General features: G+C 43.1%; 1 protein-coding gene across 2 annotated transcripts in view; it reads left to right on the top strand.

Moving 5' to 3' along the window:
* The window catches only part of LAMC3 (laminin subunit gamma 3), a 4,228,426-nt gene that overhangs the window by 525,694 nt on the left and 3,676,526 nt on the right, over positions 1 to 26,206 (top strand). The gene's annotated exons all lie outside the window — the stretch shown is intronic.

Below are 26,206 nucleotides of genomic sequence, written 5' to 3'. Positions count from 1 at the left end.
CTGCTTGAAGTGGCTTACCCTATTTTGACTAGGTCACTGAGCCAGTCTGCTATCCACCTGGTAAGATACAGATTGACACCCAGTTGAGAGTGTTTATCTATTATACCCGAGGGGGAATAGTAACGAAGGTGTTGGCCAGGTCAAGGTAAGCAGTATGCACCTTCATCCCCTCTTTTAATGGCTTTGATGACTGTCTCAAAGAAGTTGACCAGATTTAACAGCAAGACCCCCCCCCCCCCCCAGATGGGTCTAGAATTTCTTGGATTGGTGGGCACACTACCTTTCTGCAAAGGGATGACAGTGGCTGTTCTCCATTCAGCTGGGATGAAGCCGGTACTCAGGCTTTAGTTGAATAGGGTGCCTAATGGTGCTGCAAGTTCCTGCCTGAGTTCATGTAAGATGCAGCCTGGGATGTTATTGAGTCCCATGGAGGCTACATTTTTTGCCTTTGACAGATGACTTGCTTCCTAGAGGTAAGGGCAGGTGCTGGAGATGTCCTGATTTACTGATTGGGATGACAGAGGGGTGAAGTTTTCACTGAACCTGTCTGCCAGCAGGTTGGCTTATATCTACGGTGTTTGCATATGTGGTATCTTTGACCACCAGTTCTGAGCAGATCTGAGTGCTTCCTTTGAGATTATGAACATATGTGAAGGAGGCCTTATGATTGTCTTTAGTAGTTGTGGCCAGTTTGGACTTGAAGTTTGCTTTGGAGGATATCACTAGTGCTCTTATTTGATTGCTCAAGCTAAGGAGAGATTGCTTCCAATTAAGCACCTGCTCCTTCTTGGCCCTGGACTGCAATTTTCTCTTTTATTATAGAGTTTATTTATTTTAGATGTCCACCAGACAGGTTTACTCTTCCTTGAGGAGGCTGATTTTTTCCTGCTTGGTATTCCTGATTTCATGCAGCTATATAAATGCTTGCATAGTACTTTGGTGTAGATTTGGACATTTGTGCCAGTTCCTATGGAGGGGGAGGGGGCTGTGAAGTTGTTTATTTTATTTTATTTATTTATTTAACGTTTGTTGACCGGGAAAGTCCGACTAGGTTCCACAGATCCTGTTTTCAGTGAAGTCCCGGGGAGAAATGCTCCAGAAGCATGTCTTTAGAATGTGGGAGGAAACCCACACGAACGGAAGGAGAACATGCAAACTCCACACAGAAGGCACCCCAGCCGAGAATCAAACCGGAGAACCTTTTGCTGTGAGGCGACAGCATTAACCGCTGCACCACTGCACTGCCCAGGAAGCTGTAATCAGTTTTGGGGGAGTTTTTTTATTTGACCCTAGCTGGGGGGGTGGGGTAGGGGGTGATGTTGACTTCAAAAGTGACCACTTTCTGGTCGTATCTTACCAGGGAGGATGACACTGTAGGGATGTTGCAGTGGTTACTCTTGTTGGTTAATACCAAGTCCAAGATATTATCACCTCTTGTAGGGGTGTCAGCCAGGTAGTCCAAGGCATTTGCTTTGACAAAATCAAGGAATGTCTGTGCATTTGTATTTTGGCATGAGTAGCTCTTCCAGTCTATGGTTAAATAGTTAAAGTTGCCCAGGATTAGGGTAAAGGATTAAATCTTGATAGATTTGAAGAGGTCCAGATAGGTGGAGTGTGCATCTTGAGTCAAAGTTGGGGGCCTGTAGCTAGCTGTGATTTGAATAGGGATTTTGTCAATGGTTAACTTCTCTGGGGTGTCTCCTGTGCATCATACTGTTTGGCCAGCCTGGAGGTGTGTAAGTCTTTAATAAATATTGAAAGTCCACCTCTTTTGCTTTGCTGCCAACGGTTTGGGGTCTGAACATATGATAGGATGAGTAAACTGGTATGACCGGGGTGTTATCCTCAGCTTTGACCAGGTTTCTGTGACTGCACACGTCAGCATCTCCCAGGGGTAAGAATGCTTGCAATGAGTACAGTTTTATGTTTAGACTCCTAACGTTTATCAGCATGACCTTTAATTTGCGTTTTGATGAAAGTTTCATGTTGGTAGTTTTGACCTCATGGCATTGCCTAAAAAAGGCACTATGGGGGGAGACGAGCCTTTGCCAGAAGCCCAAGGGAGACAGATGCAGGCCAATTCTGGCAAAGCATCATGGTCTGTCGATTATGTCTTTCCAGGCTGTCAGGTACTGGATACCCTTGGAAAGACACCAGAAACTAAGCCAATTGTTAGTTAATAATTTTCTGTTTGTATTGAGGCATCATTCTGGGTAACAGTAGAATGCTGCTTAAGGCTAGGGACATACCTGCCTGGGACACACATTAAGTGAGCTCGAGCAAGTCTCTCTTCATATAGTCCAGGGAGGTATGTCTCAAGTCATTCATGCCAACATGGAGTATGACAGAGTCATAAACAGTACCTGTTGTTGAAAGACTTGAGTGCATTGTGATATGGTGGATTCTGGTACCTGACAAACCACTAACCCTGACTTTTTCATTATCTAGCCTGGTGAAGGGCACATCTGTGTGTCTCACAATGGAGTCTCCTGTGACTAATATTTTGGGTTTATGGTTAGGCCTTAGTGGCTGTGAGACACAGGTGTGTAGACTGTGTGTGGTGTGGAGGGCTGTGGAGTTCACTTGTGTTTTTGCCTCAGAGGTCTGTTTTGTTTTGGTATTATAGTTTCATAGGTTGGTACTAGGCTATCGGCCCTAGGGCCTATGCAAGCCTAGCCATAACAGTTCCCTGGATATTTCTTCTCACAATATTTACTTCTCTGGACCCCTGTCTAGCAGGGAGACTGACATGATCCCCGGGGTGAATTTCCTATTTCCCATCCAATCATCAAGGTTCCTTTTGAAGAGGGCCAAGGAGGCACTCTGCTTGACATGTATGTGCAGTCTATTCCAGAGTATGGGGACTCTCTAGGTCAGGAACCTATCCCTCCAGCATGTTTTGTTCATTGTGATGACAACGTTTAGATCCCTGGAGCCTGTGGCTCTGTGGGATTGGGATTTCTTTAAGTGGAGCATGTCCTACAGCTCAGGGTTTGACATGGCCTTGTATGTTAAGCAGAGATCGCCTCTGAGTAGACGATATGCTACAGAGTATAGCTGGAGTTTTTTTAGACAGTCAGCATATGGCATCTGCTTTAGGCCTGTGATTCTTTTAGTGAGGTATTTCTGTGGCCTTTCCAGCTGTTGCAGATGTCTTGTGAGGTACATACCAAATGGGGCATTATACTCTATAATGGGTCTAATGAGGGATGAGTGCAGTGGGACAATTACCTCCTTTTTTCTGGATGAAAAGCCCTTAGTGATGGTGTGCCACATAGAATGATTTCCTGACTGTTGTGGCGATGTGGTTATCGAAAGTGAGACCGCTGTCCACCTGTGTCCCTAAGTCTCTCATCACACTTTCGATGTTTAGTATACTGCCACCTATGTGGTAATTCATGGGTACATGTTTTTTTCCAAAGGGGATAACTATACATTTCTTGGCATTAAGCTTGAGCCCATGGCTCTGGCACCGGCACCAGGCATCTGTTTCTGTAAGGCCCTTTTGTAGAATATCCACATCATTTGGGGATTCAATAATGGCCCCCAGTTTGCAGTCATCTGTGAACTTTGTTAGCCAGAGTCCCTTAGTGTTGGCCTGTACTTCAGAGTAGATGCCAAACAAGAGTGGTCCCAGGACTGAACCCTGAGGTACTGCACTTGTCACTTGTCTGGAGCTGGATTTGGAGTCTGCTACTTTTACAGTCTGGGTTCTGTCAGTAAACCAGTTGGTAACCCATCAAGTGACGTAGGGATTTATGCCCAGCTTAGTACGTGTATCTATGAGTCCAGAGTGGGGGATGGTGTTAAAGGGTTTGGCGAGGTCCAGATAGGCTGTGTGGACTGCCTTACCCTCATCCACAGCTCTGGAGACTGATTCGAAGATGTCACTCAGGTTCAGGAGACAAGATCGGCCCTTCACAAACCCAAACTGGGTGGGGTCCAGTGTTTGAAGGTTGCCTATGTCTTTAAGTTTCATGATAATGCATTCCATTCCCTTGTAGATCAGGCTCGTCAGACTGATGAGTTGGTAGTTCCTGGGATCCAAGGTGGATCCTCCCTTGTGGAGTGGGATAACTGTAGCTGTGCACCACTCAGTGGGCACGAAGCCTGAGGTGAGGCTATGATTAAATATGACACTTAGGTGAGGTGCCAGTTCATTTTGTAGTTTATGTAGTACACAGCCTGGGATGTCATCTGGTCCCATGGATGCTGTATTCTTAGCTTTGGAGACTGCGGTTTCTAACTGTGTGGCCATGATTACCAGAATTTGGCAATCTTTTGGTAGTAAGATGGGCCCTTTAGGGGGTGAGAGGGGGGTGAATTTGGCACTAAAGTGATCTGCCAGGATATTGGCAATATCCTTGGGATCAGTATATTTAATGCCATTCTGTTGAAGCTCAGAGCAGATCTGAATATTGCCATTTAGATTCTTGACATAACTATAGAATGCCTTGTGGTTACCTTTGGAATCTTTTGGCAATTTTATTTTTGTAACTAACTTTTGAGGATTTTATGAGGGATCTCAGCTTCTTACTGAGGCTGGTGAGGGAGTTTTTTGTATCTTGGGATTTTCCTCTTTTCTGCAACAGTTTCTTCCTTCTGTTGTATAGTTTGTTTATAGCAGGGGACCACGAGATGGCTTCCTTTTTTTTGGAAGAGAGCATCTTGGTTCTATTTGGAATGGCACGATTCATGCACAAGTGGATGTGCTCGTACAGTGCCTTAGTGTAGGATTCTGCAGTCAAACTTTCAGATCCCATCTTCATGGGTGTCATGAAGTTTGTCATTTCCGACTTGAGTAGCATGAGGTTGGCTTTGGAGAAGTTTTTTAAGGAGATTTCCTTACTGGGGGTGGGGTTGGTATTGGGATGTGGATGCCAAGTGTGATTTGCTTATCGACAGACCTGATCAATGAGGGGGTGACCACTGGTATGGGGCATCTATCTCCCATGTTGGTAATGACCAGGTCTAGGATATTGGAGCCCCTGGTGGGACAATGGATTAGTTGGTCCAGGGTATTGGAATTTATGAATTCCAAGAACCACTGGGAAAAAGAATTGGTACCCGAGTAGTTTTCCCAGTTAATGGTAGGGTAGTTGAAATCACCCAGTATTAGGGTGTTTGGTTGTTTCTTAATATTTTCCAGTATGTTTAGAAAGGTGTAGTGAGAATCTTGGGGCATGGCGGGGGATCTGTAGCAAGCTAGAATTTGGATTGCAGTCTTACCTAGTGTTAGTTGCACCTGGAGAATTTCAGATGCATTGTGTTGGGCAACTAGTCTGGAGGTGTGAATATCCTTGGTGAATATGGACACTCCTCCGCCTTTAGTGTTTTGATCTTGGTTTTGTGGCCAAAAAGTGTGGTAAGAGTTGTACCCTGGTATTGCAGGGGTGCTCTTTGGAGCCTTGAACCAAGTCTCAGTTACTGCACAGGTATCAATGCTCTCCATTTTTAGGAGAGCCTCGAGAGAGTGCATTTTGAGGTTTAGACTTCTAGCATTACCTTCAGATTTTGCATGCTTGTATTTGTTGCAGTGGTGGTTTTGTCCTTTGAACCTTGCCTAAAAAAGGCACTATAGGGGTGGCAAGAGCGTTAGCCAGTAACCTGAATCCCAGGAGTGACAGGTGCAGACCATCTCTGGCAAAGCATCGTGGTTTGTTGATCATGTCTTCCCAGGCAGACAGATACTGGATCCCCTTTGAATGACACCAGAAGCTTTGCCAATTGTTGAAGTCAGTCATTTTGTCCTTAGGAAGTTCGTCTCAAGTAATTCACTCCAGCATGGACAATGCCAGAGTCATATTTTTACTTGTTGTGGAGTGACTTGAGTGCATGCGTTATGTGCTGGATCCTGGCACTCGACAGACAGCAGACTAATTTTCTCCTTGCTCAGCCTGGTGAGTGGGACATCAGTGTGCCTGACTATAGAGTCACCTATGACTAAAGTGTTGGGTACATTGTCTTGCGTTAGGGGTTGTTGTTGGGTGGCACACTGGTGTTGTGAGCTGTGTGTCACTTTGGTTGTGACTGGTGTTTGTTTGTGTTTCAGCTTTAGAGGTCCCTGTTGCTTGGGCAGGTTAATGTTAAGGGCCTCCACATATGTGGGTTTAGTGTTGCTATGTGTGGGTGTTGATGGTGTGGGTTTTGAAGGGGTATGAGTTGCTTGAGGTGTAGTGCAGGTGTTAACCTTCTCCTCTTGACTGTCTAGCACATTCGTGGCAGGAGAGAGCTTTGCTTCCAGTTTGGCTATGTAAGTGCATCTCTCGCAGATTGTAGTGTTGGGTGGTAGGAAGAGAGGGTTGTCTGTGTACATGAGGCAGTTGCTGCATTGCCCCAGTATGCCCAGATTCACCAGGTGGACAGGAGAAATCACCAGAAGCTGACCCTTTGACATGCCTGTTTAGGTGCTTTTTTTGTAAAGTATAAGAGCTGTTTTCCCTTACCTTTACAAGGTACTTTGCAGTTATAGGCTGTTTAGTGCCTACAATTAATTACTCCTTATTGACAAGGAGAGTTGAGTGCTTGTATCAGTTTCAGGCTTCCTAGTGCTTTCCAGCAGGTTCTAGAGCAAGTGCTATTCACATGAGTTCATATTTGAGTGCTACTACTGAGAAATCAGCTAGTTCTAAGGGAAAATTTGAAGAGCACACATTCTGGCACCTGGAATAGTTTAACTGTAGCCTCATGGTGCTGCACGATGCGAAAAATTTGTAAATTAAGCCACAGAGTTGAAAGGGATAGAAATCAGCCCAAAAAGACTAATAAAATTACAATTTCAGAGCTGGAAATCACTCCTCTAGTGTTAGATGGGCAGTACAATGCTCACCACTCCCACTGGTAAGCAGTAGGACTTCCCTCTACCACAGCAAGGTCTGGATAGCTCTGAACACAGAAAATAAAGTCCTGAGACAAGCAAAGTCTGGGATCTGGACTGGCTAGGAAAGGTGGGAAATGAGCAAACAAGATAGTATTTTTGTTTTAAAACAGGTTAAACAATGCAGTTGTTGTTGTTGTTGTGTCTTTCGGCTTTTCCCGGTTAGGGGTTGCCACAGCAGAACTCCGGTCCGCTAATGATTGGTAGTTGATTTTTACATGCCGAGTTACCAGCCCTGATGCACAACCTTCAACGAAGGTACGCCCATTCACGCATGACTCCATGCAGAAGACGCTCTAGCTGAGAATCGAACCAGACAGCATCTTACTGTGAGGCGACAATGCTACTGCAGCACCACCACCGCGGGTACAGGTTAAACAATGCAGTAATACACTAAATAAACACAGAAAAGACTAACACAATGTGTAGTCCTAAATAGTAAATGCAATTAAAACTCTACAAAATTAGCAATTTAAAACTTTTTAAATGAAGCAAGGCAAGTGCATAACTGAAAAACGATTTAAGAGGCAGTAATACAGCAGAATAAGTAGCTAGTCTACATATACAGAGAAGTCTATATATACAGAAAAGCAGCTAAAACACACAGTTCAGATGCAGTGCAACCTAGAGCACTTGAGTTATAGCAATATTAAAGCAAATACAGTTATAATAAATGCTCTAAAATGTACTCTGTGTTTCCAAAATGTTTGAGAAGCACAGTCAGAACACAAGGAAATTCAGGCAATTTTTTTTTTTTGAAAGGGAGAAAGGAGGAACAGAAGGCCTTCTCAGATATTCTCTCTGTATTAGGTAGAATGAGCTAATGACACTAGACTGGGAGGAGTGTCTCAGATCAAATTTACAGTAGGAGCGGGCAACTGCAAAGCCACCAAGTATAACAACAAGACACCAACAGAGAGGGAGGGTGGGGACCAATACTAAAGCTATTAGGCTACACTCTTTAGACAGAAAGCCACACAATGAAAGTTTTTAAACAGATAAAGGAGCAAAGATACTTTACAGAATGATTTTAACTGCAAACAAATCAGTTACCCGTGCAGATTAGTTAATAGCAATAAAATGCAGTAAAAATATGGATGGCCAATTTCCTATGTTTTCTCCTGCCAGTCTGTATTTGTTGGGGACCCCTGCATATGTGGGTGGGTGTTGTGTAGGTGAGGGTGGTGTCTGAGGTGTGATGTTTGTGTTGACAACCTTCTCAGTGCCAGATATACTGGCTTGTGAGAGAGAGAGAGAGAGAGAGAGACCATAGACTCTAGGTTCTTAATGTAATTGCATCTCTCACAACTTGTGTTTCTGCTATGTGATAGTACTAGAGGGTTGTCCGTGTACATGAGGCAATTGTTACACTGTCACAGGATGCCCGTATCAATCAGATTGGCAGGAGAAACCATAGGAAATTGTCCATCCATATTTGTTTAGAATCTGAGGGAAAGAGCCTGAGGGATAGAGGCCAGAGAGAGCTAAGGGGGTTAAAGGTCTAAGATGAGTACTACTAGGTGATCATACAAGTCCTACTAAGGGTACATTTGTAACTGGAATACTTTGCAGTTTGGTAAAATCATTGCAGCATACAAGCGCAAATGTGGGGATTAAACACCACAAAAAATAGAATATTCTAGTAACACAGAAATCTAGCCAATCCTGTTGGCCCTGCTTTCTTTACCAATCAGCTTGTACTAGACAAGTTCCAGGCAGGCCTGTTACTCACTGGCAGAGAAGATAGGCCCCCTACTAACGCAACATGGCTGCCAGAAACACAGAATGCAAATACAAACAGCTCTGGATGTAGCAAACCTGTATCCAGACTATGCTGTTCAATGTAAGGTTTAAGAACACAGTAAAACTCACAGGAAATCACAAATTAACCACTTACAGACAAGAACAGAGCTCACAGTATGAAAAAAATTAGAGTTAAACAGTAATGAATTACAGTAAAATGCAGTTAAGCAGTACTAAATTGCAGCAAATAGCAATGCAATGCATTTAAACAGTAATGAAATGCTGCAAATTGCTTTAAACAGTGTAAATATAATAAATTAGCTATAAGGCACAGATAAAAATGATAGGTAAGTGTTGTGTTGATACATTTCAACACAATCAAAGCTCACAAATACATTTTCAAAAGAAACATCTGTACAAAATCAGTTTGATATACAAATGACATACATTTGTAACAGACATCTTGCATAAATCAGTTTGATATTCAAAGGACATATCATTCTGTACAAAACTCCAGCTGGGTATGCTGGCACTTGCCCATATCATCACATTACCCCCCCCCCCCCCCCAAAGACTGAAGCTAGATTTTCAAGTGACCCTTGAAAAAATGGCTTGAGGGAAATCAGCTTATCCTGTCTTGAAAGACCATCTGTGTTGGCATGGGTTGTCTTGAAAGACCATCTGTGTTGGCATTGCTGACCCCACTATGGTGTTTTACTGTCATGTCATATGCCTGCAGTCCTAATCTCCATCTTAATAACCTGGCATTTTGCTGGCAGGCTTTATGTAAAGGGATTGTGGCCTGTAACTACAGTGAATTTCCTTCCAAGCAGATAAGGCTGATGTTTCTGCAGTGCCCATACTATGGCTAGACATTCCTTTTTTACAGCTGTATAACATTCCTCCCTGGATTGCAGTCTATAGCTGAGGTATACCACTGGGTGCTCTTGTGCCTCTGAGGAAACCTGGCTAAGTACAGCCCCCCCTCCATGGTTTGAAGCATTCACCTCACAACAAATTATTTGCTGTAATCTGGACTGGCTGAGACAAACGGTCCTCCCAAAGTTCCTATAAGCTCCTGGAATGCCTGCTCACATGATGGGGTCCCCACTACCTTATCTGCCCTGTTTTTCCTTGTCAGGCCTGTTAGGAGAGCAGCTATGGTACTATAATTGGGGACAAACTTTCTATACTACCTCGCTGTCCCTAAGAATGCCCTCACCTTCTTGTTGTTAACAGGGCCAGGCCATGCCTGAATGCCTTCCACTTTGGCAGGTTCTGGCCTGATCATACCACTCTCTACTCTATGTCCTAGGTAAGAGACCTTTGCCATACCCACCTGAAACGTAATGGCCTTAATGGTCATGTCTGCCTTCTGCAGTCTGCCCAGCACCTCCCTGACAAGCAGACATTGCTCTTGCCAAGAATGGCTGTAGATGGCAATATCCATGCAAGCAAGGGCATAATCTCCTGCTCCTACAGGATGCAGTCTACCAGCCTCTGGAAAGTCACTGGGCTATTTTTCATCTGAAAAGGCATCTTAGGGAACTTATACAAGCCAAAAGGAGACACAAAGGCTGACCTCTCTCTCTAGCACTGGAAGTCAATGGCACCTGCCAGTAGCTCTTGGTAAGATCAATAGTAGTCAGATACTTAGCCCCACCAAGCTGCTCTAGGACTTCAACTGTCCTAGGCATGTGTGTGTGAGTATTTAGTTTCCTGCAGTCCACACAGAACCTGGTGTGGCCATCCTTCTTTGGTACCAGCACAACTGGGGAGGCCCAGGGAATGCTGGACTCCTGGATTACTCCCACATCCACCATCTCCTATATCTCATCTCTCAGAGTCTGTCTGACTCACTCAGTCACATTTTAAGGGGCCTGCTTTATATCTCCCTGGGGCCCTGTATCCACATGGTGCTGCACCAGATGGCTGGACCCTGGTTTCCCAATAAATATGTCCCCAAGCTCCTGTAACACTGCTACTACCTCCCGCCTAGCAGTTCTACCATGTAGTTAACATCACTGACCTTCCTTACCATGTTGAAGGGTCCCTCCCACACTGCCTGCAGTTTATTGTGTCTGACAGGAATGAGAACCATCACCTACTGCCCCACAGCATACTCTCTGGCTTGAGCATTCCTGTCATACCAGATCTTTTTCTGTTGTTGAGCTCCTGCCAGGTTCTCTTGGACCAAGCCCATAAGTTCCCTAAGCCTTGTCCTGAGGTTTAGGACATATGCCATAACACACTTTTTGTGGGATTCACACTCAACCTCCCACTCATCGCAAATCAAATCTAGAGGCCTTCTCACCCTATGCCCACACAGCAACTCAAAGGGTGAAAACTTGAGGATTCCTGGGGCACCTCCTGGTACGTAAAAAACATATGGGGCAAATATTTGTCCCACTGCCTCTTTAACTGGTCTGCAAAAGTCCGTAGCATGGTCTTTAGTGTAGAGTTTAATCTCGCCACAAGACCATTAGTCTGGGGGTAGTAGGGAGTTATCTTTAGGTGCTTCACCCCACAGTGCTCCCCCAGACAAGCCAGCATTTTTTACATGAAATTGGAACCTCTATTAGTCAGCATTTCTCTTGGGAAATCTACCCTTCTGAAAATGACTAGCAAAGCATTTGCCACCTTCTCTGCCTCAATGGAGGACAGAGCTACCTCCTTAGGGTATCTAGTAGCATAATCTACTACCACTAGGATATACTTCTTCCCTGTGGAACTTGAGATACTCAGAGGTCCCACAATATCTATAGCTACCCTGTGAAATGGGTGCTCTCTCATGAACAAAGGCATCAAAGGAGCTTTGACCTTGTCTCCTGCCTTGCCTACATTTTGGCACTGCTCACAGTTCCTGCAGTACCCTGTTACATCCCTGTCAATCCCAGACCAAGAACAGTTCTGCATAATACATCTCTTGGTATGCTTTATTCCCATATGACCTGCAAAGGGAATGTCATGGGCTATGGCTAGAAGTGCCAGATGGTAGGCCCTGGGCAATACCAATTGCTTTATTACTTCTCCTTCTAGCCCTCCCTCAGGGGTTCACTCTCTATACAGTACCCTTTGTTCTAGTATACATAATCCCCTTTTCTTTGAGAATCAGATGCTTCCCTAGCTACCTCCCTCAAGCCTTGGGATGTAGGGTCTGAGAGCTTAGCTTGTCTTAATTCTCTGTTTGTAACTCTTCCCAGCTCCCCCTCTACAGGAAGTCTGGTATCCACTGACAGCGGTGGCTCACTGTCAACCTGGATAATACTACTCACCTCTCCATTGCAGTCACTCTGTCTAACAGAGCATCAGTACCCCCACCACCACCAGCTGTCTTACCTTCAGTCTCACTGCTACAGGGTAGCTCCCTCCCTGAAGTAGCCACATCATCAGTCCTGGCTTTAGGTGCGTGGTCTGTCGGGGTCTCCCCCAGGCTATCAGACCCACATGCCTGTCTCCAAGCCTGAGTGCTTGTCACTGCATGCACACAGGGTACTGTATTATTAAAATCATTCAATATCAAGACATCTGCATGGATATCCTCAAACACATTTACTTGCTTGCTTCCTTTTCCACCCTCCCAATCAAAGTGAACCTGGCCAAAGTCATTTGGAATGGGATCCCTCCTAAATCTCTGACTGGAGTGCACTGCCCAAGCAAGTATGGCTCTTCTTTAACCCATTGTAGGCTTCACAGTGGTTATATCAGAGGCTCTTGTCAGTGGCCTGCCTCCTATCCACCAAGATTGGATATAAACTCTGCTGGTAGTTTGGTACCCCTGTTGCCTCCAGACAACTTACCAGAAGCATTCCGTTATTCCCACTTGTTGGGTCCCCCACCTTGCATCCATGGACATCTGTATGCTACATGGCCCCACTGGTTACATTTAAAACATTTAACCCTTGATCCTGGCCATGTACTTAAACTAGTGGCTTCCCGTCTTACTGGTGGACTCTGTTGGGGAGGTTTAGGCTGCCCACCACAGGCTCCCTTATAGCCATGTGCAGCACTGGGTATCCCTTTCCTGTGCAGTGATACCCCCTAGGTATAGATCTCCCTTTTTGCTGAACTCATCTGCAGAGTTGCATTCCCTGTCTGCCACCCAGATTCTCATGTCTACAGGCAAAATGCTAAGGGCTTGTTCCCTCACCAAAAGATCTTCCAGCCCTTGAAAAGTATGACTTGACACCCACCCACCCACCTACCTATGAAAATAAGTGCCTAGTTCTGCAGGATAATTATTACACTTTCATCTGCCTTGCATCTATGCTCAAGAAACTTTTTTCTGTAAGCTTCAGGTAGATGTTAACTTAAAATATTGCAATAAACAGTGCTTCACTTTTCAATAATCTAAATCAACATCTGACAATTTAGAAACAACAGTTACAGCTTTATCATAGAGTAAGGGGGTGAGGAACTGTACCCAGGGCCCTCGGTCAACATTGTACTGTTTGCATAGTCTTTCAAACGTATGAATAAAACTATCAAAATTATCATCTTCTTGGTACTGAGGAAGAAGTTTACTCTTTATTCCTTCTGGAGTATGGTTGCTCCCTTACCCATTACCTCCATGACCCTGGCGAAGAGTCAGCATTTCCTTGTCATGTTGCCTCTGGCTTTCATTTTCTTTGCCTTCCAGATGTCTCAGTCTCTCTTTTTCTTCAGCCTCCAAATGCCGCATTCACTCTGCTGCTTCTTATTCAAACTGTTTGGCCTGCATTTCAAGTCTCTAACTCCAGACGGGTTTTTATGTCCTCTGAGGAAAAGTTGAACTGTCTTGTTTCTGAGAGCTGGAAGTTCCCATCAACAAGACTGGTTATTCACCTGGTTGCTGGTCTGTGCTGTAGTTGTGATTAAGGCTGCAATCATTTCCCCATTAGTCAGATTGGTATGTCCCAGTCTTTTGGCTTGGCACATCTCATCCAGCTGGTTCCGTGTCAGCTTGCCATAATCCTCTGCTGATATGCTTGCCTACTCTCCCTGACTAACTGAGCAAACGCAAAGTAAATAAATAAAACTATTATGATATAAAACTCTGAATATCCACCGTATGGCTGCTTGAAAGTACGAACACCGTATGTGACCACTGCTTACAGGCTACAGGAGTTCAATATCCACACCACTGCTCAACAGTATGTGAGCATGTGATGATCCCTCTACTGCCAACCAATAAATGTGATGCCTACCAATGCTACCTAGATGTGATGACCACCAATGTGGGTCATCCCCATGCTATGCCAGTAATCAAGGAGTCTGAATCCTCACCACTGCTACGGGAGAGGGAAGTGCACTTGAAATACAAATGGATACACTCAGTATTTCCAGATGCAGATCTCACTCATCAAGTACAATTTCCATTAAGAGCACACAGGGGACACAGCCTAGGGTGTGGATGCCTCTCTGTCTGTCTCTCTCAAGGTCCCCAAAAAGACTCCCCACTGGTACATCTCTAGGGTTAGGTTCTCTACGAAGTGCCCAAGCCAAATCTTCCAGCACCCTCTCTGTAAACCCATTGCTGTGTGTCCCTGCCCCAAGTAGTTGATACTCATACTCTTTAAGATTTAATTTTCAGAAACACACACACACACACACACACACACACACACACACACACACACACACACACACACACACACACACACACACACACCTAGGAAAAGCTGGCACTGATTAACTGCTCTACCAACCTTGCACAACCTATAAGATACTTATAACTGTCACCAGTCAGTTACTATAAGGATCTTAAAAGGGTATCCAATTATATTGTAAAATAAGTTTCAGTATATTCCTGGCTGAATCTAAGAGAATTTTACTGTTCCCTAGTTAAGTTACTTACCACTGCAAGGCAAGATGCTGTGGGTGAGGTTCTTTCTACCCAAGCTTCCCAAACAGAATACTCAATTTTCTGAGATTTTTCTTTGTAATATCTAAAATATAATTTCCAAGAGGGCTGGCAGAATGACCTCATCTGGTCACCTGACTCTAGGTTCTCGCAGTATTCCCCTCTGAATGGAGACAGGAAGTTAGCACAGATGGCCACAATACACATCCAAATGTTTATGGCAGTGCCTGGGACCTCCAGTCTTTTCTTTGGGCTAATGGAGAAATACTCTTCCCCTAGACCCAATGTCTCGAGGCCAATTCAGCACGGTGAGTTGCATTTTACGGGTTTAACAGCTCGTTTACAGTTCCCTTATTTTTCTTAAAGATAACCTCTATTATGCCAGCATCTTCTATTAAAACATGTACATTTAATTCGGATGCAATACCACATGTAAATTTCTCTTCATTTTAGCAGGGTGCACTGTTGATACATTTCAGTACAAGCAAAGCTCACAAATACATTTTCAGCACAAGCATCTGTACAAAATCACTTTGATATACAAATGGCGTACAGTTCTAATACATTTGTAACACAGGTATCTTGTATAAATCAGTTTGATGTTCAAAGGACATATCATTCTTTACAAAACTCCAGCTGGCTATGCTGGCACTTGCCTGTATCACACATATGTAGATTTTGATGAAGGGAAAGGTTCCCCACAATCCTCTCTGAAGACATCTCCTTTGGAGATATTCTGGAATTGATGAAACAAAGAGGGGGCAGTCCACCAAAATCCCTTTCTGAAGAGAGTTGGTGTTCCTTGAGACATCCAGAGCTGACTCATCTCCCTTCTGGGTTATAACACCTGTTGATGAGTTAATACATCTGGTCTCTCAGCTGGCCTTGAAGGAACCTGGTGTGGTGGAGCCAATCCCAAGTAGACCGGAAAAGATTTTAGTTGTCCCTAGAAACAAGTTCCATAATCACAAGGGTTCCTGTAGATGTTTTGGTTGTTGCAGCAGTCACCAAAAAGGAAGTTTTGGAGGAGAGTACATCTGTTCATCCCTAATCAAGAATCTAAGGCATTGGACAGATTTGGAAAATAGGTGTATACTTCAGCTACATTTGCATTCAGAGTTGAACTGCTTTGATCACATCACTCATTTCAAGAGGGACTTCGCCAAGGAGCTGTCAGAATCCTTCTTAGTAAATCTGCCTGGTGACATCAGAAAATCACTGGAGTCACAGCAGTCTATCTTTCTGACACTGACCAACATGTCCATGCATCTGCTTTCCAATGCAGCTAATGGCATGACAAGGGCAGCAGGTAGTGATATTGCTACTCATTACCATACCTGGATGTGTCTTTGTGATTTAGTGAAAGACTTCAAGATGTCCTTTCAATAGTTTGACCCTTTTTGGACCAGAGATTAAAGAAATGCTTACCAGAAATGAACAGGAGTGCAAGGCCCTGTCTGCAGTTGGCATTATTTTTTGCACCCCTCAAAGGTCCTTTTCCAGAACCAAAAGGATGGAAAGAAGTTGTGGTTTTGAAATTAACAGCGTTTTGGTAAGGATGCTTCTGCTGATACCCCCCAGGGGCAGAGGGTGGAATAATTTTAATGAACATTACCCCATGGGGGGTAAAAGAGAACTGCAACATCAAGAGTTCCCAAGTCCCTTCACAGAGAAACATTTCCAGTGCTCTTGAATAATTGCCTGCCTGCGACAATCTGGAAGCACTCAGGGGGTGCTTATCTCTTCACCCTCAATCCAGGCAGGCCATTACTTAAATTCCTGGGTGCAGAGCTAATTACCTCATGCTACATTATTCTCTTTGTTTCCTCTCCAGAGAAGAGAGAGATAATTTCCAACATTCCACCCAGATAGATGGAAATGGCAACAGCAAATTTTCCAAAACTGCTAGAAAAGTACGTAATTCAGGAGGTCTTGTCAGGCCAGCAAGGATATGGAGTCTATTCAAGGTTCTTTTTGGTTCTGGATAAAAGCATTCTGAACCTAAGCTACCTTAACCAGTTTGTGAAACAGAGTTCCAGACGGTCATGATTTAGTCCATTCTGCATTTTCTGTGGAAGGATGACTGGATGTGCTCAGTAGAGCTCCAAGACACACACTGTCATATCAGGATAGCAAGGCAGTCCAGGAGACTTATCCATTTCCATGTGGGAGCCCTTCCTTTTAATTTCGGTATACTGCACTTTGACATTACCACAGCCCCCAGGGTGTTCTCCAAAGAGCATGGCAGTTGTGGTAGCATATCTCAGGCTGCAATGGTTCCAGGTGTTCCCCTACTTAGGCAACTGGCTCCTCACTGCATTTATCACAGATTTACTTCAGTGCAGAGACTTCTTGCTCCACCTAGCTTCGCACTTGGGAATTATGATCAACCTTATCAAAATCCCAGCTAGCACCAACACAGGTGATAGAGTTCATAGGATGCCACCTGGACTCAGCTTCTCAGACTTCCACAATCCAGAATACTGTCTCTGCATCAGATCACTTCATAGGTCCTTCATCATCCCAACCCTCAAGTAAGATATGTCCTTCGACTACTGGACTCCATGGCTGCATTGATCACACTACTACCTCAGGCAAGATTCTATGTGAGAATCCAAAAGTGGGCACGTTCAGTACAGTGGTCTTTGATGTTTCAAACCCTTCAGGCCCCAGTATGTCTTATACAATTATGCAGGAACCACATCCATTGATGATTGACCTCACTGATGGTAACATGGGGTCAGCCATTCACCCTACCTCCCCAATAGTCACAGTGACCACTGATGTTTCCCTTTTGGGGTGGAGAGGCAATGCTAGGGGAAGATGGTTCAATGCACGTGGTTGTCAAGAGATGCCAGTCTTCACATCAAAGTCTTGGAGATAAGGGTAGTCCTTGTAGCATTGCAGGCATTTCAGGACTCCCTTCTTGAGGGTGTGATGTTCAAATAGATGAACACCATAGCAGTCATTTGGTTCATTACCAAGCAAAAGGAAGCTGTTCATACCCACTTTTCTGAGATGCCATGAGAGTTTGGCAGTGGTTAATGCCTTCCCGACTCTTTATGGTCACAATGCACATGCTGGGGAATTCTAGAAGACAAACTTGTCTATTTTAGATTTCTTAGCAGAATTGTTTAACAGTGCAAGTTTCAACCATCAAAGTGCAGTTAGCTGCCATTTCATATTTCTACATGGGATGGAATCAAGCTTACATTGCTTCTTTGAAAATTTTCAAAGCTTTTTTGAAGGGCACTTTTCTCCTAATGCCTCCAGTCAGTGGACTAATTCCTACATGGGAGATTACTATCATGGTATAGGCATTAATTAGGGCTCCCTTTGAGTCCTTATATTCAGTGGACCTAAAATTTTCCTTACTTGAAAAACAATCTTTTACATAGCAATTACTTCTTTCAAGAGGATTTCTGATAAGTAATCACTGTCTTGCAGACCTTTATACCTTGTGATTCAGAAGGAGAGGGTATCTTTTCAAACTAATCCTCAGTTTCTATTGAATCTTAATCAAACAATTAATCTACCGATATTATTTCCAAATGTTTCATACAAAGGGGAATATACTCTGCATTTGATTGATGTTCATTGTCAACTTTGATTTTATTTACATCACATGAAGAATATCAGAGTCAGACCAGCTTTTTCTTTCCCCTCTCAAAAACTAAATTGGGACAAGGAGTCTCTAAAGTAACACTGTCCAGGTGGCTTTCCAACTGCATTTCCTTTGTTTATAACAAAATGGGGTTAAATTTACCTGGCAAACCAAAGGCTCATTCAACTAGCGCTGTCTTACCTCCATAGCATTTTGTACTAGGATTCCCATTGATGAGATTTTTGCAGCAGCTGCTTGGTCTATAGTTCATATCTTTGTGTCGTATTACAGGTTGGATGTTCCAGCTAGATCTAGCACATCCTTTGGCTCCAGCATAATTCAGGAATAGCCTTCCATGAGACCACTCATTCATAGGTTCATAGGAGGTTACTAAGCTAGCGGCCCTAGAGCCTTTACAAGCCTAGCCATGTTAATCCCAAGTATCCCCATTTGTTCTTTTTGGGTAGGTCGCAGAACAAATATTAAACAGAGTAGTTCTGCGATCAGTACCAGTACCCATGTCCATGAGGGACATGGGTGGCACCCCAGGGGAAAATGTGTGATCTCACATCCAGTTAGCTAGGTTGCATTTAAATAGGGTCAGTGAAGAGCTCAGTTTTACGTGAATAGAAGGTCTGTTCCAGAGAAGCAGCAGTCTCTGGGAGATGTATCTGTGTCTCCAGCATGTTCTGTTAATGTTGCAAACTAGGTTGAGATCCCTAGAGTGAGTGACTCTTGTGCCATTTGACTAGCAGGGTTAGAGATTGCCCTATAGGCTAGGCACAAGTCACCTCTCAGCAGCCTATAAGATGCAGAGTAAAGTGACAGGGCCTTCAGCCTGTCCGATGTAGGTCATGGTTTGGAGTCCCTGTATTTTCTTAGTGAGAAACCTCTGAGGTCTGTCCAGCTGCTGCAGGTGTCTGGTGAGATAAATGCAAAAGGGTGCATTATACTCTATTAGTGGTCTAAGGGTTGACTACATTGGAGTTATAACACCCCCTGACCTGGACCCTTTGCCCTTGCTCATGAGGTGCACAACATTGAAGGCTTTCCTTACCACTGTGGAAACTTGGTGGTCAAAGTTCAGATTGCTATCAACCTGTGTTCCCAAGTCTCACACCACTGGGTTGAAACTCAAGGGGGTGATGTTAGTATTGTAATTTGTAGGGAATTCTATTTTGTAAAAGGGAATAATAATGCATTTTTTTGCATTTAGTTTTAGGTCATGGCTTTGACATCAGTCATTTGTTTGTGTTAGCCCTTCTTGTAATATGTTGACATCATTGTGGGACTCCGTGATTGCTCCCAGTTTGTAATCATCAGCGAGCTTGTTGAGCCAAAGGCCCTGTATTTTGGCCCGGACTTCTGACAAATGGATGCCAGACAGGAAGGGGCCTGGCACAGACCCCTGTGGTACTCGACTGGTGACGGGTCTACTGCTGAAGGTGGAGTCACCAATTCTGACAGTGTGTGTTCTGTCAGTGAGCCAATTGGCTACTCATCTAGTAACATAAGGGTTAATCCCTATCTGCATGAGTTTCTCAATGATGCCAATGTGGGGCATTGTGTCAAAGCCTTGGCAAGGTTGAGATAGGCAGTGTGCACTGTTTTGCCTTTCTCCATGGCTTTGCTGACATTCTCAAAGAAGTCCACCAGTTTTAATAAGCATGATCTACTCTTAACGAAGCCAAACTGAGTAGGATCCAGCATTTGGAGGTTGCCTATGTCCTTATTGATAAAGGTCCATGATAATTATTTGCATGGTTTTGCAGGTGAGACTGGTTAGACTTACGGGTCTGTAGGGACAGGGTAAGTTAATGGGTGGCCACGGTGGTGCAGCGGTTAGCATTGCCGCCTCACAGCAAGAGGTTTTCCGGTTCGATTTTCAGCTGGCCTGCCTTCTGTATGGAGTCTGCATGTCCTCCCTGTGGTCGCATGGGTTTCTTCTGGGTGCTCCAGTTTCCTCCCACATCCCAAAGACATGCAGTAGATGGATTGGACACTCTAAATTGGCCCTAGGCATGAGTGTGTGCATGTGTGTGCCTTCTGTGGAAGGTTGGGCACCGGGCTGGCAACTCAACACTGCAAAACTCCACTGCCAGTCATGAGCGGACAGATGATCCGCTGTGGCGACCCCTAACCGGGAAAAGCCGAAAGAAGAAGTTGTTCCCAGGGTAAGTTAATAGCCCCCTTTGTGCAGGGGGATTACTGTTGCTGTTCTTCATTCTGCAGGAAAACAGTAAGTTCTCAAGATATGAGTAAAGAGAATGCCAAGTTGGTCCACTAGGTCTTGTTACAGATTATTTAGTAAACAACATGGGATATTGTCTGGTCCCACTGAGGCCATGTTTTTGGCCTTGGTGAGTACAGAGGTGACCTGTTATGTAGAGATACTAAGTAGAGGGCTGGTGTCAGTGTCAGGTATGCTTTGGAAGGTGGGGATAGGGGGATGAAGGTTGCACTGAATCTGTCAGCTAGCAGGTTGGTGATATCTTTCAGTGTAGTATATACGTGCTTCCATCTACAACCAGTTTGGCACATAGCTGGGCATTCCATTTAGACTTTGGATATAGTTAAAAAATGCCTTATTATTATCCTTGAATAGAGATGCGATTTTAGTTTCATAATTTGCTTTAGAAGACTTTACAAGATTTATGATTTTCTTGTTTAGGCTTAGGAGGGAACTCTTCCTCTGCAGAGTGATATCCCACTTGCTTTTGGATAGCAGTTTCTTCTTCTTGTTGTATAATCTATTTATACTTGAAGCCCACAACGGTAGCTTGTTTTTACGGGAATACCTGGTTTTCATCCGGTTAGGTACAGCAGAGTTTACACAGTTGCTTAAGTGTTTGTACAAGGCATTTGCATACACTTTTGCATAGTGATCATTGATCTCTGTGAATACGGGTGGTATGAAGCTTTTTATACCATCCCTTAGTAGGCTGTAGTTAGCTTTGGTATAGTGTTTTTTTATAATTTTTTGTTCCTGTGAGGGTGTTGGTTCCAGTAGTAACTTCAAGCAAGACTGATTTGTCATCTGACCTTACTAGGGAGGGCATCATGCATGGAGAAGTACACTGACCCCCCCATGTTTGTGAGTACTATGTCCAGAATATTAGAGCCCCTAGTGAGGGTGCAGACTGTGTTTTACCAAGCATTTGTGTTAACAAAGTCATGAAACCTCTGGGTGAGCGTGCTTTTGCTTATATATCTCCCCCAATCTGTGGAGGGATAGTTGAAATCTCCCGTAACTAAGATTTCGGGGCTGTATGGCGAGTGCTTCCAGTAAATCAAGGTAGCTGGTGTGCTTACCCTGGTTCATGGTGGGAGATCTATAACTAGCAATGATGTGGTATGGTACTTTCCCAATAGTTAATTGAACATGGACTAGTTTGCGAGAATCATGCTGTTTGACCAATCTTGAAGGGTATTTGGTTTTAGTGAAGATGAATACACCTCCACCTTTAGTTCCTTCATGCTCATTTTGAGGTCTGAGCATGTGGAAGGCATTGCAGCCTTGCACGGTCGGAGTGTTCTCAGCAGCCTTGAACCACATCTCAGTAACTGCACAGATGTCAGCATCCTCTAAGGTGAGCAGTGCTTCCAGATAATACAGTTTCATGTTTAAACCTAGCATTAAGCAGCACAACCCTGAGTTTGTTTCAATTAAATTTTGTTAAGTTGGAAAATTTTTTGTTTTGACATTTTCCTAAAAAAGGCACTATGGGGAGGCAAGGGCCTTTGCCAGTATCTGAAGGCCTAAGGGGGAGACAGATGCAGACCAGTTCTAGCAAAGCAGCAAGGTCTGTCTACCATATCCTCCCAGGCTGACAGATGCTGGATGCCCCTGGAATGACATCAGAAGCTGGGCCAATTGCTGAAGTCAGTCATTTTTTGTTTATATTGTGGCATCATCCTGGGTGAGGGTAGGATACCGCTTAAGAATAGGGACATACATGTCTGGGTCATATAATTAGAGAATTTCATCATGTCTCTCTTAATATAGTGCAGAGAGGTACATCTCAAGTCATTCACTCCAACATGGAGTATGACAGAGTCATAACAGTACTTGTTGTTAAGTGACCTGAATGCATGCATGATTCATCGGATCCTGGCACCTGATATGCTGACTATGACATTCTCCTTGTCCAGTCTGGTGAGGGGGGCATCTGTGTGTCTCACTATGGGGTCCCATATGAGCAAGACATTTGATGTGTGTTTGCCTTAGTTTTTGGGTAGCTTGAGAATCTGTCCCAACTGTTGAACTGAGATGGAAAAGGCAACATTGGATATGAAAGTTATGTTCTTACCATAAATCTAGATCCATGTTGTCTTGTTCCATTTGGTTCAACATTCCTCACCCTAAATTGTCATTTTTTTTTGCTCCTGACTGACTGGTTGGACTTGGCCAGGGGCTTATATTTTGTACAGTTTGTTACTGATTCTGTGTCCCTTGTTGTTTAGTTAAGCTTGGTTAGTTAGGTCTGTGTTAGTGTTTCACTGGGTTATGTGATAACTACAAGCAAGCAAAGCCAATCTGAGCTAATTTGGGTACCATGTGGAATTATGGGTAGGGGAGGAGCTACAGCCCTGGAAAAAGGGCACAGAGGTCAGATCCAATGAGCTACAGTAACCTATCTGTAGAACCGGGTGAAAAAAAGATAACATAGATCTAGCTTTAATTTAACACTTTCTCAAAGGAAAGATACCCCCACATTGGGGTAACACTTTGCTCAATAAGAAATTCACTAATGTCAATGATATATCATGACTGGAGTACCAGTTGTAATGTTAGGTGAGATACCCTTTAAAACATTGAGGATATTGGTGTCTGGTTGCATATTAAGGAATCACGATACCACAGAATAATAATAGCATATATTTCTGCCATATCTTACTAAAATAATCAAAAATCACTGAAACTGTCCAGTGGCTAACTGAAACTTCATTTGTTTTCTTTTATGTAACATAACAGTTCTCTCTGAAATATTGCTGCAACATCATTTTCTTTGCTTAAGCTATAAACAGTTTTATCATTCAGTAACAACTATGCTACTATTTTAAGGTATCTCAAAGTAATGTATGTAAAGTGAAGTATTTGTCTGTGTAAAATATTCTTGACTTTTGCTAGAATATATCTGATGAATATTAATATTACCCATTATTATTATTATATCATTCTTATTATTACGCATTACCCACTCGAAAGACCTTTATCTAATGTGCAACATCAACAAACCTGCCAGAGAAACAGGTTTGTCTCCCAGAGGCTGCCCCATCTCTGGAATAGACTTGCCATTACATATCAAACAAAGCACCTCACTGACCTTCAAGCGCAACCTTGAGTGTATGGGAAACCACAAATTTGTCCCAGGGTTCCACCTGTGTCCCTCACTGACAGGGGTGACAGATGCTGAATGAGGTTGCTTTTTGGGGATAAACTCTTCGCTAGGTTTGTAAGGGCCCCAGGGCCATTAGCCTAGTAACCTCCTATGATCTTATGAAACAGTTTAGAACAGAAGTATTGCAAATATTTCTGTTGCCAAATAGTTTTGGTACATACACACTTGAAAAGGTTTTTATTTAGACATATTTAATTTGCATGGTATTTCAGCACATTCACTGCATTTCTTAGAGTACTAGATAGCAAAAGTTTGTGGACTGTTTATGTCCACTCATTCATATTATTCAAACCTGAACAGCAGGAGGTTCATTAGTTTGCTTGATCCCTGAAATCTGCTTGATTCCTGAGGACTTTTCTCTACTGAAAATACCCCTTGTATGATTTTTCAGTGTCTCATAAATTGTTAAAAAAATATAAAACTTGAAAGCTCTATTCTTAGATACGCCTGGTGTTAGTATCAAAATTCTATCTGGAAATGTTAATTTTATTCTGCAAATTTATAACAACTAAGTGATTTTATTTACCAAAGATTGCCAGTGTGTTATGGTTAAGATAATTTTTATCTCTGCAAGTATACAATATGCATCCAAGCTGTCAGTAACAGAACTTTCCATTAGTTTGAGAACTTTGTTGTGATGTATAACAGGAGAAGGTGGCATACTGCTGTCCTGATATATTGCACAGTCTGTTCAGTTATACACACTATTTTCACAACATTTCAAAATAGCAATATTCATCTGCAAAACCATACATGTTCTATGTCAAGATTCATTGGCAAAATTCTGTGACTTAATGTTGTGTATAAGATTAACAGTTTGCCTGTAGTTCACATTACTTTTGTGATACTAATGCAGTCGGATATGAAACTATTGGTAATATTTATCACTGCCTTACCAAGCAAATATTTATATCCCAGAACAGCTTCACATTACTCACCATATTTTAATGTAATTTTTTTTTTTGCTTACACCCATTGTTTTGATATGCTACTTTCCCAGCATGACAGTTTTAAAAACTATTGTTTGCACTATCAGTACAAATATGGAACCTATATGTTTTCTTATCTTTTTGTAACTCTTCCTAATTACCATAGCCCTCTATATCCTATGTGACCATTTTGCTGTGCATGTTTTATAGATCATGTCAGTTTGCAGATTCCACCTTGATGCCGTAGCTTTTAGGTGCATATCTGTATCAGGACATCCGAAATTAGACTTTGAAAATACTGATGAACATATTTTGTTCAAGATTATACAGAATTATTCTGTTTTGAATCTGCCCAGGAACACTGCTTTATTGATAACAATACTTTTCTAGGAAGCAGTGAGTTAACATTTCTAAACAGTTTTTGTTCCATAAGGATGTAACTTTTACTGAGTGCTATTCAGGCTGCAATACTATTCATATACTATTTATTATCAAGCTTGATGATAAACATACAAAATATACTGACTGAATTCCATAACATCACATTAGCCCGATGGCAGAAAGAGACAATAACCTATCTAATTTGCTGTTTAAGTGCATTTAATATTCCACTTCTCCTTCTTCCTTAACTATTCTTTACTCTTTCTACGCCTGTCTAATGTAATTGTGAATTCTTCTGTGGACTCCCTCCCCACCACTGCTTACAGTAGTCCAGTCTATGTGTCTATAACTTCCATTTAAAGTATTTTTGAAGGTCTAGGGAGTAGTTAGTCTGATCAGCTGTCTGTGCTCCTCTTCCCCTTCTGTTCTTCCTTATTAAAATGACCCATTTACATTTGCCCGATATGACCTTGTTCAACAATATCATGTCCCCCCGTCTCTCTGCCCCTACTGGCCTCACTGGTATCTCTTCTCTTGTGTCCAGTAAACTGATGTCTGTTGCCTTGTCTGCTCTCATGAAGTGCATGCAGTATTGAAGGTTTTGCCTGAACAGGAACCTATGAAGTGGAAGCATCATGCATTTGTTTCTGAAGTCTGTGCCCCTTAGGATGTACCCCAGCATTTTGTTTGCTACTGCTACTACCATCTCATTCATTCCAGGTGGTCCATTCCAGGCATGATCAGCACTCCTAAATCTTTTTCCATCTCTTTTGCAATCAGTTCCACTTCCACCATTTGATACTTCACATCAGGGATGTTATTGCTCAAGTGCAGTGCTTTGTGTTTATTTGAACTAAACCTTAGCTGTTCCCATCCTGCTTGCATGGTTTGTTTTTCTAATTCATTGTGTAGATCCCCCCATCATCCACAGCTGCAGTTACATCTGTGTCATAGTAGACAAAGAGGGTGATCTTTTTCTCTTTCCTTCATTTCCTTTGAAACAAACACACCAAAGAAATGTGAACACAAGACAACCTGTTGTGCTACTCTTGTAGTCACTTTCTTAATCTATGACATTTCCTCTCTCACCACAGCCTTCTGTGGTCCCTACCATTCTGCCATGCAGCAGTCTATATTGTCTGCTTTGGTCTCTGCCCCAGATACTGCAGTTTCCTTATCTGCTTCCTGTGTGGGATGGCGTTAAAGATGTTCCTAATATCTAGACACACCACATCTACTGATATATTTCTCTGTTATGTTCACCTGGAATCTAAACCTTAAATAAGATTGTGTTTGAATGACAGCTTCAGTAGTCATGAAACCATGTTGTTTACTGTCCTGTAGATTGTTTTGCTCTAGAAATACAATCTCCCTTCCCCTCAGGATTACCTTCATGATTTTCCCCGCAACTTGTGTTTATCCAACTGG

This window comes from Protopterus annectens, chromosome 16.part0 (assembly GCF_019279795.1).
Source record: "Protopterus annectens isolate FY-2018-M chromosome 16.part0, PAN1.0, whole genome shotgun sequence".
NCBI lineage: Eukaryota > Metazoa > Chordata > Ceratodontiformes > Protopteridae > Protopterus > Protopterus annectens.
Note: the sequence above shows the minus strand (reverse complement) of the source record. Positions and strands in the feature narration are given on the sequence as shown.